We start from the raw sequence: 15,669 nt of genomic DNA on the forward strand, positions 1-15,669 counted from the left end.
CATCGACGAACACTTAGATCGTGCCAGTTGGGAGGCTTTGTATCTTCGCCATCCCTTTAACATGCTCATTGCTGGACCTAGCGGTTCAGGCAAAACCGAATTCGTCAAACGTTTGATCGATCATAAACATCATTTGATCGATCGGCCACCTCAACGGATCGTGTGGTGTTACAAAGAGTGGCAATCGGCGTACAACCTCTTGCGAGAAAGTCAAGGCGATTCCATCGTGTTTGTGGAAGGCATTCCTAAAGAAGACGACGGCATCGTCTCTGACTCCAGTCAAACCCATTTGGTCATTTTCGACGACATGTTAGGAGAAGACGAAGAAGAAATTAAACTGTGGTTCACGCGCAAAGGGCATCACCGTAATGCCAGTGTCATTTACATCACCCAAAATTTGTTTCAACAAAGTAAAGCCCATCGCACCATCAGTCTCAATGCGCATTACGTGGTCTTACGTGGTCTTGTTTAAAAGCCCTCGAGATAAATCGCAAGTGCAAGTCTTAGCCAAATAGTTAGGAACGCCTTGGCTGACTTAGGCGTACGACGATGCCACTCAAACGCCACACGCCTATTTACTCGTCGATTTGAAACCTACGACTCCCGAGGATTTGCGATTTCGTACCCACTTGTTTCACCACTGGTGTCAAGACGGAGGGCCTGTCCTGTACACGTCTCCGTCCTCGACTTCATTTCACTCCCCATAAAAAAAATCTACAAAAACCTCAGACCCTTTTTCGTCTGTCTCACACAGTGTGAACATGACGTCCCTTCAGTCGCATCTTCCAGTCAAATTGATTCGTGCCTTGTATGGCATCAGTCGAGAAAAAAATCCACAAACACGAGCCCGTGTCTTAGAAGCTAGTCTCAAAGAAGTCTTACGATGGTTCACGGTGACGGCACGTCAAATACTCCAAGGAATTATTCAGATTCCTCATCAAACCAAACGCTTTTTCGATCGAAACAAAGTCGGTTTGGTGCAACTGGCCGATCCTCGCATCGACACTCAAACCAAAAAACAAATCATTTTGAAACCTGGAGGGAGCGGTGCTCTAGAAAAAGAAAAAAACCAGGTCCCCAAGGAGAACTTCTCCAGTGGCAGGACCCTCCTCTGACCAGACACCACCACCCCGAAAAAAGAAAAGAAGCCCCCAGAAAAAGAAACAGAAAAAAAGTCCTCAGAAAAAGAAAAGTCCACAGAAGAAAACTAGTCGCAAGAGAGGCACTTCGGCCAGGACGCAACCTTACACTCGCAAACCACGACCTGCCACAGCGGTGACTGCGTCTCCGGCAGCCTCACGTTTATCCACTTCTCCGTTAATGACACCCAGAACTGAAGAGTACTTGGAGACGTTGATCACACCAAGAACTTCTCCGTTGATGACCCCCAAAAGAACTTCCCCAGTGGCAGGACCCTCCAATTTAGTGGCAGTGGCTGCTGCTCACAAAGTACCTTCTCCCAAAATCAAAGTCCATGAAAGATCGGGCATGTTACAAAGTTTACTGGATTTGTCCAAGCAAGAACTGGCTCGATTTAGTCCGTTACGTACCCCTGCACGACGTGTCATGCCTGTCCTCAAACTGATACGACGTAAAGACAATCAGTTGCCACGCGTTCCAGTATAAAAAAGGCCTGTGAACAAGTAGGGTATCAGTGTTTTTTTTGGTGCTCCTGAAGACTCAAAGATGTCACCCTCCAGAAAACCCCAAGGAAAGAAAAGGAAAGGACTACCACCACGTTTAGCCAAACATGGGGACATGTTATCTGTCCTGTCCAAAGCTTCTCCACCCGTACGAAAAAAACTCATTCAAACGGTCTCCAAAGAGGTCATCGATACCGTGTGCGAATGTTGTTTGAACGTTTTGAAAGGCACGATCCCTTTGTCCAAACACCAGAAACAATGCTTAGGCAAGCATCGTCACGTTCATTCGGAAAATGGTTCAAAAGAAAATTCCCATTCGTCAAAAAAAGAAGATGTTGGTCCAACGTGGAGGCATTTTACCCTCTTGTTAGGTCCCTTACTGAAAGGAGTCTTGGGAACCAAGTTGGGAGGACTGGTGGGAGCAAGATAAAAAGGCCCTCGGAAGTCCCAAGATCTCAGAATCGACCCCTGACAACCCCATGGAAGGACGAAAACTAGCTTTAGTGCCTTACAAACGATGGATGGAATACCATCGGTGGCAAGAACAACGCACCCCGCATTTACCTCCCAATCCCAATTTGAGCGAGATGTCCCAGTTACAACACGAATTGCAGTCCTTGATGGATCGCCAAGATTTGTCCGAAACAGAAAAATCGCAAAAGTACGGTCAACTCTTGCAACAACTGCAACTCTTTCACCAGAAAGCTTTAGACGAAACAGCTCTACCCACTCTGAAAGATTTTAAGACCTTGATGAAAAGTCCAGCACCATCACCAGTACCAGTACCAGTACCAGTGACCAAGACAGAAAAAGGAGAAGAAGAAGAAGGGTTTCAAACTCCACCAGAAAAAGTACGCCAGTTAACAACACCACCTACCTCCAGAATTGTATGGATTAAAAAGATGATTGGGTGCGCATTGGCAAAACCAAACGCACTTTTGACAAAGGTTACTTACCTAACTGGACGACTGAATTGTTTCTTGTCACTGGACGAGTGCATGGTCGTCATCCTGCCGTCTATAAATTGGAAGACATGAACGGAGAAGTGCTCAAAGGAACGTTTTATTTGCCCGAGTTACAACGTGTCACCAAGAAAGAAGACGACGTGTACGACATCGAACGCATTCTCGAACGCAGAACCCGTAAAGTAGGCAAACGACGTGTCAGAGAAGTCATAGTACGTTGGAAAGGATATCCACCCAGTTTTGATTCTTGGATCGACGCTTCGCAAGTCATCGACTATAAAAAGAAGTGACCATCATGCCCTTTCACACAGACGCAGCTACGTCGACCACTCCTTCACCCAGTTCTTCTCTGCAAGATTTACAAAAACAACCCTTGTGGGTGTGGTGCGGAGAACGAGTGCCTAAAACGCAAATCGTCTTTTTCTGCCAAATCTTCGTGATGTATTGTGTCATCGGGGCAGCCATTGCCAATTTGAGTTTGCAACAAGGAGACAAACAATTGTGGACCATTTTATTGAGCAGTTGCATTGGTTACCTGCTTCCTAATCCCTCCCTGAAATTCTCTTCGAACGGGAACCACGGGAACCTTGTGTCCAGTGCCAGTGCCAGTCACCACTCCAACAACAACCACAACCAGAACCCCATTTTGGGCGGAGACACGCCTCTGACGTCCAGTAACCCCTCGGACAGCCACAGAACTCTGGAATTATGAGTCACCAAAACCAATTTTACTTAACCTTACCCAGTGACAGTTCAATGGAGGTGTTTCCCAAGAACACGTTGTGCTGTTACACGGCCAAATTACCTCAGACCATCCCCTTAGATCACGAAGCCCATTGGGAAGTGGCTTTAGTAGAAATGATTCACCCGACCCAAGTCCTCAATGTCCTTCCCAATCAAGATTTTTTTGATGTAGAAGTTCATGACGAACAATTGCAATAGTACTTGGATACCTATGGCAAATATGACAAGAAAACCCCTGGCACAAAAAATCAAAAGTACACCACCTATCACTTGTTCATTCCTCCAGGCTATTATTTTAGTGGTCAACATTTGGTCAGCACCATAACCTCCAGATTTAATGTCGTGTTTGTGAAAGCTTTGGAGAGTGTCAAAAAAAGTGTCACCATGGAATACCACAAAGCAGCTCGTCGCTTCTTGATGAAATTTGACGGGAGTAAAATCCTGTCCTTTTTATTTTGTCCTGAATTGTTTGACATGTTGGGCGGAGACATGGACATGAGAATGGCCTTGCTCAAGAAAAACGAATTACCAATCGTTTACGACAACGAGTCTTTTAGCAAGTTATTTCGTGCCCCGGTAGAACTGAACCAAGGACTGAATTTGATGTTTGTGTACTCCGATGTGGTGGAGTACAACGTGGTGGGACACACCTCCGCACCGTTACTGCGTGTCATTCCTTTCAAAGTGGATTCTGCCACGGTCACTGACGAGGAAGGTGGAAACACTTATCACGTTCACCGCGAATTTGTCCATTCTCACTATTTGCCTGTCAGCAAGTCGTATTTGGACACGGTCAACATTGCTATAAAAGGAGATTTGGGACAAAATATTTCATTCACCAAAGGAAAAGTCACGGTGAAACTCCATTTTCGAAAACGGTTCTCTCACGACTCGTAAGTCATGTATCCAGTGTACCGAGGGGTTGCTCGACAGCGAGGACACGGTTTAGGAGATATGTTAAAATCGGCCTTTCGTTCGGTGGCCCCGGTATTGAAACCGATGGTGACACGCGGATTGCACGCCTTGAAAGATGCGGCACTGACGCAAGGCAAAGAATTTCTCCAAAATGTCATCATCGACAAACAAAACCCTAAAGAAGCCTACATGAGGGCAGGCAAAAATGTCTTGCTGCAAACGGGCAAAGACCTTTTGGACCGACGCGAAACATCTATAAATGCCCTGCACGCTACCGAGTCAAGCATTCAGCAAGGACAAGACAGAAAGAGACGACGAAGAAAACACCCTTTCACCGGACTTCACACGTGTAAAGCGAGAAAGACAAAGAAAAGAAGAACCGTTCGAGACTTAGACGTTTTCGATTATTGAGACACAGAACAAAATGATGCACCGAGAGTCTTGTGCTTGTTCCAAGTCGGAACTGGATCTCTTTGCCATGCCCCCTACCATGATGACGATGCAAGAATCCCAATGGGTGGAATTTCATCCCGTCTCCTCTTTGACGGATTCCGCTCCCATCGAGTTTGAAATCAAAGGACAGCCCGAAGATTACATCGATCTGAATAGCAGTTACCTGTATTTGAAAGTGAAAGTGATCAAAACGGACAATACCAATCCAGGAGGCGATGCTAGAGTAGCTCCTGTCAACAATTTCATGCATTCCTTGTTCAACGAAGTGGACTTGTGCTTGAATAACAAACTGGTCAGCAGCAGCATGGATACTTACCCATATCGTGCCTACTTGGAAAATCTCTTGACGTACGGAAAAGAAGCCAAGAATACTCATCTGGATGCTTGCGTGGTATGGAAACCTGACACGGCAGGTGTAGGCACGTTTAGCGACACAGTCCTGACAGAAGATGACAATCCTCACAATGTGGGGTTTAAGGACCGTCGTAAGAAAATTCTGCAAGGGCGAAGTTTAGAACTGATGGATCGTTTGCATTTGGACATGTGGTTACAAGAAAAGTATTTGCTGAACGGGGTGGATATCCGTCTGAGACTGAATCGTAGCAGTGCCGCTTTCCATTTGATGGCCCATGCCAACGAATACAAAACTTTCATTCAAGAAGCCCGACTTTACGTGCGTCGTGTGGAAGTGTTACCTAAAGTGGGAAACGACGTCAGTCAGACGTTGAGCAGAACGACCGCCAAGTATCCGATACGACGCGTAGAAGTGAAAACGTTCACCATTCCTGCTGGACAGCGATCTATGATCGAAGATCATCTGTTCCAAGGACAGTTACCCAAGCGTTTGATTGTTGGTATCGTCAGGAATTCAGCCTTCAACGGAACCCACGATCAAAATCCTTTTGAGTTTCAACATTACAATGTGTCCAAGATCGAAGTCAGTCGCGACTGCAAGACCTTGTGTACCCGACCCTTTGAGCCCAACTTTGGTGTTGCAAAGAATTATTTGAGATCGTACTTGTCCCTGTACGAAGCCACGGGACAGTTAGGAACCAACACCAGTCACGGTATTTCGTACGACGATTATGCAGGAGGCTCTGCTTTGTGGGGTTTTGATTTCACTCCAGACCAAGGCAGCGACGAGGGACGTTTCCACCCTATAAAATCGGGCCAGATTCGTGTGGAACTTCAGTTTGCAAATCCACCTCCAGATCACACAGTGAACGTCCTCCTGTATGCAGAATTCGACAATACCATAGAAATCAACAGTTTGAGAGAAGTCATTCTAGACTATTAGAAGCCATGGAAGACTGTTATCCCTCTTTGCCTATTGGAGAAACTTTAGACATGAAAAGTGAGGAGACCCTGGAAGGAGAATCCCAAGACAAAGACGAAAAGGACATCATGATCAAGTCGAGATGTCCAGAACAAGAACAGCAATTGGTCTCCTACTGTGCTACATACCTGGCAGACACAGTTACGATATGGATGAAGCATGATTACTATGAATGTCAAAACATCAGTCAAGAAGAAAAATTCAACGAATATCTGGACGAAGCTTGGAGTCTGTTTAAAAAAGACGTGTTACGTTGGTGGTATAAAGACTTGCGTGGACATTTCTGTCCTCCATTAACGACTCAAGAAATCCATTACATCAAAGCCCTCTTTGACAAATTCAAAGAGAAAGTCGAGATCGAAATTGATCACTTATTATCAGCAAAAGAACATTTAGTGACTTATTTTGATCATGATTTTTCTAGAAACGATGAGAAAGTAAATCGTTGATTTTGTGACTAGTATGCTTATTTTGTTGTCTTAAGCTAGGAAACGTAGTGTCCATCCATGACTCAATGACTTGCAACAGTGGAAATCACAATTTCATTCACAACGTTGCCAACCCTGTTTAAAGTAGAGTGTAAATTGAAAAAAATGTTTGTCATTTGAAAAAAATGTTTGATGTTATATTGTTGGATTAATGTTAAAAAATGATAGAGTTGTTGGTTAATGTTAAGTGATTTTGAATAAAAAATGTTGTGCTTTGAAAAAAAAGATGCCTTTGTGGTTTGTTTGACTATAAGAATGTTGATTTATGCTCTTTGACTTCTTACTATCCCTCTCATGGCACTCATTGAACGTTGCGGCTCGAGAACCGTAGAGTGATGTTTTCCTTCACGTCCGCGCTTTGACTTTAAGAACCGGGTTGTTTCCAGTCTAACCATCCATTGTCGACTCATCCTCCTACGAAGATGTGCTCCAAACTAGCTAAGCTAAACGAAGCCTACGTGAATTTGCATAGGGTCAGACACAGTCTGATACCGAAGCCAGAAGAGATAGAGAATGTGAGAATGTTAAAAGTTACTGAAGACCTGATAGAAGAGCTCTTCAGAGAAGAAGTGAACAGGGAGAAAGAAGAATGGACAGAGAAGTACAGACTTCAGAGACAGCAGCAGCAACAGCAACAACAACAGCAACAGCAGCAGCAGCAGCAACCTGAACCTGACAGAGGCTTTGTCGATTGTCGTATCGACAGCAAAGAGTTCTTCTTCTCTTTCCGAAGAAGCAGACCTATCGCCAGAAAGTCTATCCTCAGAGGACATCGCATTCTTAGAAACTAAAAGATTGCCATAGCAAACAAAAAAACAAAACAAAAACAGCCCTTTTCAGGGCTACCCAATACTCTAGAAAAGAAATAACCATCAATTTGCCAATGTGTTTGTGTTTGTAACATCTCACGTACGTTGGTGTGGATAGTAGATTAAGATCATGTTGTTTTTGGCTGTTTGAGGTGTGGGGAGAGTAGATTTGGGGGGTTTGATTGGATTGCTTTGCGTATGTGAATAGTATTTTTAAGTGATTAATGCAAAATTTTTTTAGAATAGGAATGGGTAGTATAAAAAAGTGAGTCAGTGTTTCTTTTAGGTCCGCGCGTTGTTTGGTCATGATCTAGGTAAGATCAATTTTATGTTTTTAGGGGGATGTTTTCCTTCACGTCCGCACTTTTAGTATAAATTGAAACTCGTTCGGCAGTCCAGCTACCCTTGTTGATTGACCAACACCAGAATGAACACCAGACTAGCGAAACTGTTGAAACTTCATGTGCATCTGGATTATGCCAGGCGCCTGTTGAACGAACTGGCCGCGGAAGCCATTGTGGAAGAGGGAAGGATGAAAGAGGAGGAGAGAAGAAACAAAGAAGAGGAGGAGAGAAGATACAAAGAAGAGGCGGAGAGAAGATACAAAGAAGAGGCGGAGAGAAGATACAAAGAGGAGGAGGAGGAGAGAAGAAACAAAGAAGAGGAGGAAAAGGAGAGAAGAAATTTCAGAATCCCAGAGACAGAAAATTGGGATTCTGAAGCTATTTATCCTCCCTCTGCTCTCTCCCCCAAAAAAGTAAAAAGCAACTGGAGAATAAGATGTGCATGTGGCGCCAGGCGTGGAAGGTACCATCATTAACCAGGTGTCCATGAAGTTCCAAAAAACAGCCCTTTTCAGGGCTACCCAATACTCTAGAAAAGAAATAACCATCAATTTGCCAATGTGTGTAGGTAGAGTAGTGTGAATATAAACACTGACTCTTTTTTCATAGTGCGAGTGTATGTGTTTGTGTGTTTGTGTTTGTAACCGCTCACGTAAGTTTGTGTGAATAGTAGATTATGGGTTTGTTTATTGTTTCTTAGCGTATGTGGAGAGTATAGTTTGGGTTTTGTAACCGCTCACGTACGATTGTGAGGATAGTAGATTATGGATTTTGTTTTAATGATTTGCGTGTGTAAATAGTAGATTTGGGGTTTGTTTATTGTTTCTTAGCGTATGTGGAGAGTATAGTTTGGGTTTTGTAACCGCTCACGTACAATTGTGTGGATAGTAGATTATGGATTTTGTTTTAATGATTTGCGTGTGTAAATAGTAGATTTGGGGTTTGTTTATTGTTGCTTCACTTATGTGGATAGTATATTATATGAAATGAGAAAACTAGGGGGATGTTTTCCTTCACGTCCGCGCGTTGTTTGGTCATGATCTAGGTAAGATCAATTTTATGTTTTTAGGGGATGTTTTCCTTCACGTCCGTACTTTAACTATAAGAACCCACAAGGTTTGATGTTCGAACCATTCTACGGAATAATAAAAACGAAGATGGTGGTTGCAAGTGAGTTGTTCAACAATTTGGTACATATATACAATTGGATAATGGATGGTATCTATGTAGTGGAGAGACTAGAAAAAGAATGGAAGATAGCAGAGTATCTGGACTACGCTAAATGCCTAAACGTAGCAAAAGAAGTGATAGCAGAAATGATAGAAGAGGAGGAAAAGAGATTGAGAGGTATGATAAAAGTAGTAAATGGGGATACCCTAGCCTCAATGGGAATTAGCATTACAGGACCCCCCCTGGGACAATCTAGCCTCAATGGAAATTTAACATGGAGAAAAATCGTGGGACAATCTAGCGTCAAGGGGAATTGAACATGGGAAAAAGTCTTGGGACACTCTAGCCTCAAGGGGAATTGAACATGGGAAAAAGTCTTGGGTCACTCTAGCCTCAAGGGGAATTGAACATGGGATTTTTTTTTAAATTTAAATTTAAATTTAAAAAATGGGGTAGGCAATTGAAAAGTCATTCTCTTTTCGAGAAATATGGCTGGCCCTGAAAAGGGCCTTTGGGTTTATGTTAATGTATCCATTAACATAAAGGGCACCGCATTGGTCTTCTTCTTGTCCTTAGGCTGCGTCTCATTGTTGGTCCGTAAATCAGCACTCTTTTCAGGCATCCTTGTCTTTCAACGTAGATCCTACGTATCCACAGACTGGTGTTTGTCCTGTGGACAACGGTCCACTTGGATCGGACATACATGAGCATGTCCGTCCTAAACATCATGGAAGACACAAGCGTAGAAGATTGCACATCGGTCCACATCTTGAAGCGACGAGAACAGGTGAATCAATGCAGTGAACTGCGCTTATTTATAGGTAGAATTAGAATTGAAACGGATTGAGTTCATTCACCAATCCGAACACGCGTTACAAAATTCAGTCAGTCCGCATCCAATTCGAAGAGAGCAGTCTGTGACGTCACGTAGTCTATATAGATTCGCTAGCGCTTGTGTGCAGTCAATCTATTCAACATGACGGAAACTCAGAAAACGATCCATTGGGGTGCACCAACAGGGGAGACTGCCCAAGGGAACCCGGACTTACTTTCAGAAGAGGTGAATTGGGATTTTGTGGATTTTCTCTCCTCGCAAGAATTTGTTCCGGAACCTTCGTTACCTTCTTCATTACCGCAAGTGGAGAATTTTAGACAGAGACAGAAAGAAGAATTGGAGAAATTTATACAACGACAAAAGGAAGCGGAACAAGCTTTTCTCCTACAGCAACAGCAGCAAGAAGAAGAGGTAAGAAAAAAACAACAACAAGAAGAAGTAGCAGCAAAGAAACAAGAGGGTGAAAATCAAACGGTCACGGTACTGTTGGACATTTTAGCGGAGTTAAGAAGTCTGAAACAAATGTATCAGCCTTCTTTATTACAACCGAAGAGAATACGACCTTCCCGAGCTAAACACGTCAACCCTGTGACTAAGCCTGCCGTACCACCCTTAGTGATTTCAACCCAATCATCATCAACATTACGCAGTCCAGAAGTAGGCCTTGGCCGTGGCAAAGGCTTAAGGCAGTTAAAGTTGATTGCTTAAACTCACCCCTACACCGAAATAAAAAGGCCCTTTTCAGGGCCACCACATTTCTCGAAAAGAGATAGCCCTTCAATTTTGCCAATAACTCAAAAAAATAACCCACCCATTTTACCCTTATAGTACGTGTCTTTTTGTATGAGTGCGTGAGTGTACGTTCTTATTTCAAAATCAGAACTCAAAGACACTTACTTTATATCATTAATTTATTCTTTTCTCCATTGTTACAATCCAATTCACAATTCACAACAGAACACTTTAATAAAAAGTTCATTGACGTCTTCTTTCTCCTTGTTTAGTCTCTCTGTTTTTTAAATTTCTTCACCGTCTTTTCCTCATTTTCTTCCCTTCTTCTTTTCTTCTCCTGTTTCTTTGCCTCTTGTAAATAGAATTGTCTTCTTTCTTCCTCTTCTTCCTCTGAAGAAACCCTCTCTTCTTCCTCTGAAGAATCCCTCTCTTCTTCTGAAGAATCCTTCTTTTCTTCTGACTCCTCTTGTTTCTTTTTTGGGCAATCTGGAGACCAATGTCCTTTTTCTTTACAATAATAACAGGTATCTTGACTTTTGTCTTTTTTAGCCCCTGTTTGTTTTCTTTTTTGACGGTCTGGACACTCTGAAGACCAATGCCCTTTCTTCTGACAGATATAGCAAGTATCCTGACTTTTATCTCGAAAGGAAGGAGATTATTCCGTAGGCTGGTCTGAAGAGAATTTTCTAATGACCCCTCGCAAAGCTCTGACGAAACGTTCGATTTGGTTAGTCTCTTCCATCGTTGTGCTCGGCTTGAGAGTGAAATGAATAGTGAAAGGACAAGACACACACTCTTTTATATACGCTGGTCTGCCATGACTATAAATTAGTCTATGGTGTTTAAATTTGAGTCATTTGACGTTTTCACTCAAGATGAAACGATCCTATTCATTCGAGAAGAAAGAAGAAGAAAGTAAGAGGCAGAAACGTGATCTATCGCCTCGAACCAGGGCTGAAATCTTGGCACAAATTCATGCCAGTGATTTTGAAGAGGACATGAGTGAACCAGAATTTGAAACCTCTAAACCAAGTTCACCACCCTTAGTCAACCCTGAAAAGTACTATTCTATTCGAGAGACGGAAAAGCGCTCCTCTAGAAAATTTAGAACCACTTCTTACACCTACACGGTGAAGTTTAAAGATTTCAAGGCCGACGTACCCTTGGAGAAAGCAGAAGGGTTTATCACCGAGATGTGGGATTCTTTGCTCACCGCACTCAAGCGACAATGTCAACCCAAAGAAGACGATCGCTTGACACTATCCATAGATCACGACGGTTTGAAATCCCCTGTTTGGATTGAGTTTAGCAGACCCGCAGAACTAGCCCCTTCCAAAGTCATGGACAAGATTCAACACGTACAACAATCCAATGACCAGTTTGACATCACCGATGGTAAAGCCACACTGAAAATGGCCCACGTCTCTCCTCCTCAAGGGACTGGACGCAAAAAGATGTTATTGGTGGACGACCTTCGCAACACCAAAACAAGTCTCGTCCGAATTAACAACCCTCAGGACCAGATGTGTTTAGCTCGAGCCATCGTGGTGGGACGAACCTATGCCAACAAGAACGACACGACAGAATGGAAAAGAGCCTGGAAAACTATTCGACAATCGGACCGAGCCAAACAACGAAACGAAGCAGAACTCCTGTTGCAACAAGCTGGTTTGTCCAAAGACACACCCTGTGGCATTCCTGAGATGCAGAAATTGCAAGATGCCCTAGCTCCACGCTACACCTTGAAAGTGCACCCTCAAGAAATGCGTGGGTCTCTGTTGTTTCGAGGCCAAGATTTTAAGGACGGAAAATACATTCACCTTTATCATCACGATGAACATTTCGATACCATTACCAGTATCACTGGATTCCTGGGATACGGTTATTATTGTGAGAAATGTGATTATGGTTATAACAATCGAGAGCAACACAAGTCTTGTGGATGGAAATGCCCAGGATGTTTGGCCTCTCCACCCTGTCTGAGCGAAGAACCAGTGCCTTGTTCAACTTGTCTGCGCACGTTTGTCAGCCCTACCTGTTACCAGCAACATTTGAAAACACAAGGTTCACAGAAGAAATGTGCTTGTCAACTCCTGAGATTGTGCCCCACGTGTGGACAAGGCATACGTACCAATAGTACCAAGAAAAAATGTCACATTTGTCACCACATCGTGGACTTGGAACACGAATGTTACGTGCAAAAATACCAACCCCCACCAGAGGAAGAGGACGGTCACAAGAAGAAAGGCAATTTCATCTTTTTCGATTTCGAATGCATGCAAGAGACCGGCATTCACATTCCTAATTTTTGCGTGGCTCATCGAGCGTGCGAGAAGTGCATTCAAGAACCTATCTTCAGTCATTGCCCTCACTGCAGCAAGATTCCTGGAGGGCGTGAAAAAAATCTTTCGGGGACCGAACACGTTAGCCGATTTTGCCCAATGGGTCTTAGACCCCATCGACAAGACGTGGAGCCAAGAGGACATCGAACTTTACGGAGATTGTCATCGTCATGCCACGGTGATGGCTCACAATTTCTCCGGATACGATGGACAGTTTCTTTTGAGGTACTATACGGAACAAGGCACCGAGCGTCCTAAAGTGGCTTTGAACGGAGCCAAAATCATTTTCATGCAAGTGGGACAAGTGCATTTTAAAGATTCGATGAGCTATTTGGCCATGCCTTTGAGTCGAATGCCTAAAACGTTTGGAATGACAGGAATGGCTAAAGGGTACTTTCCACACTTTTTCAATACGGAAGCCAATCAACACGCCGTTCTACCCCATTTGCCTGAGGCTCACTATTACGACCCCGACAACATGCGTACCGAACAACGAGAAGCTTTCTACGCTTGGTACCAGGCTCACGCCTCGGACCCTTTCGACTTTCAGGAAGAAATGCTAAAGTATTGTCGTTCCGACGTGGACATTTTACGACGTTGCTGTGGAAAATTTCGAGAACTGTTCATGGAACACGGAGGGGTCGATCCTTTGAAAGAAGCTTGCACCATTGCCAAAGAATGTTCCTTAGTGTGCCGACAACGATTCATGCCTGAAAACACCGTAGCTGTCATCAGCACTCAAACGACCCACTATGTCAAGCGTCAATACTCGGTCAAAGCCCTACGCTGGTTACATTACTTGTGCGACAAGGAAGACAAATGGATTCAGCATGCCCGCAACGGAGGGGGTGAAAAGACCATCGGAACGTATTCGGTTGATGGCTGGGACTTAGAAAACCCCAAGATCGTGTACGAGTTTAACGGCTGCTTATTTCACGGATGTCCCGTCTGTTACCCTGACCGTAGCACTAAAAATCAGTTTTTACAACGAACCATGGAAGACCTGTACCAGGACACTTGTCAGCGGCGCCTAAAGTTAGAACAGCAAGGATACCAAGTGGTGGGAATGTGGGAACACGAGTACGATCACCGTATGAAAACCGATCCCGAGTTTAAACGCCTCGTGGAAAGTTACCAGTTCATGGACCCGCTGAACCCGAGGGATAGTTTGTACGGAGGAAGGACCAATGCCACCTGTTTGCTGTACCAAGCCGACGAAGAGAAAGGAGAAGAAATCAAATACTTGAACGTGTGTTCGCTGTATCCCTACGTGTGCAAATATTGCCGCTTTCCTGTAGGGCACCCGCAATTGCTGACGGAACACATCGACCTGAAAAACATTCGACAATACGAAGGCTTGATCAAGTGCAAAGTTTTGCCTCCCACGAACCTATACCATCCCGTCTTACCTCACCATTGTCAAGGCAAACTGATGTTTCCCTTGTGCCGTACTTGTGCCGAAACGTGTAACCAAGATCAGCCTTGTCAGCACACCCAGGAAGAACGGGCCTTGAAAAGAGAAATACTATGAACAAGAAGGCATCACTTTAGACCACATCGAGAAAAACGAAGGCAGGCGATCGTTTGCCAAAGTGATGTTAAATTGCTTGTGGGATAAAATGGCACAACGACCGTGTTTACCCAAGACGGAATATTTGACAGAACCTTCCCGCTACTTTCAGATGATTCACGACAAAACCAAATACATGAAACACGTGGACGTCGTTCGAGAGGATTTGATCTTGGTCAATTACGAAGAAGATCGGGACTTTGTACAAGACGACCCTTTTGGAAATGTCATCATTGCGGCTTACGTGACAGCCCATGCTCGCTTAAAATTGTACGAAGCTTTAGAACTGTTAGAAGAACGCGTCCTGTACTTTGACACGGACAGTTGCATTTACATCCATCACCCGATTCAACATCACCCTAACATCGAAGGAGACCGTTTAGGAGCCTGGACAGACGAGCATCCCGACGACAAGATTCTAAGTTTCGTCAGTGGCGGTCCCAAAAATTACAGCTACGAATACCGGGACAAACAAGGAGAAGTGCACACGACGTGCAAAGTGAAAGGACTGACTCTGAATCATCGTACCAGTCGAGTGGTGAACTTTGGGGTATTGAAGGAAACCTTACAATCGGGAGAGGATGGAAACTTTAAAGTGACCACTCACCAACCGAACAAGATTGTACGTTTACCCACTCACCACATCGTCAGTCGACCCCTGGAAAAAGTCTATCAAATCGTGTACCAGAAGTGAGTGAGACTTCCCAATCATTTCATCTTACCGTATGGACACGTTAGTATAAAACATTGGTTGTAAGAGGATAGTTACCCGGCCAGAAAGATGACTTCGCCACAGCAAGAATCGAGTGAGAAACCCGATGAGAACTCCAAGTTCAAACCCTACCATTTTCCAGTCTTCTTACCTGACTATTGTGATTGTGCCCGTCGATTGGACACGTTTCAGAAATGGCCTACTGATAGGGAAGGATTACCTTCTTCGCATGTTTTAGCTAGAACAGGATTTGTCTACTTGGGACCTGAGTCAGGATTGGGATAGGAGGTACAGTGTTTCGCTTGCGGACTGAAGTTACGAATGAATCTATGTATCTATATAGATTCAGCTGTTCTGGAACATACTCGATGGTCTCCGCACTGCCCTTACCTTTCTATGGCCTTTCCACCCATCACACTACGGTACAATGTTGACGGTACCTTAGAGACGGTACCTTCCAGAACAGGACATAAAAAACGTAAAAAAGGAAAGATGTACAAGCTGGAGACTGCATTGCGACTAGTATAAAAAGGGGCTATGGTCAAGATCGATAGTTCATTGTGACTACCAAGACCGAGCGAACAAGATGAATACTTTCAGAGAAACACGAA

Source organism: Sinohyriopsis cumingii, unplaced genomic scaffold (genome assembly GCF_028554795.1).
Source record: "Sinohyriopsis cumingii isolate HCF-2022 unplaced genomic scaffold, ASM2855479v2 utg001276l, whole genome shotgun sequence".
In the NCBI taxonomy this organism is placed as follows: Eukaryota; Metazoa; Mollusca; class Bivalvia; order Unionida; family Unionidae; genus Sinohyriopsis; species Sinohyriopsis cumingii.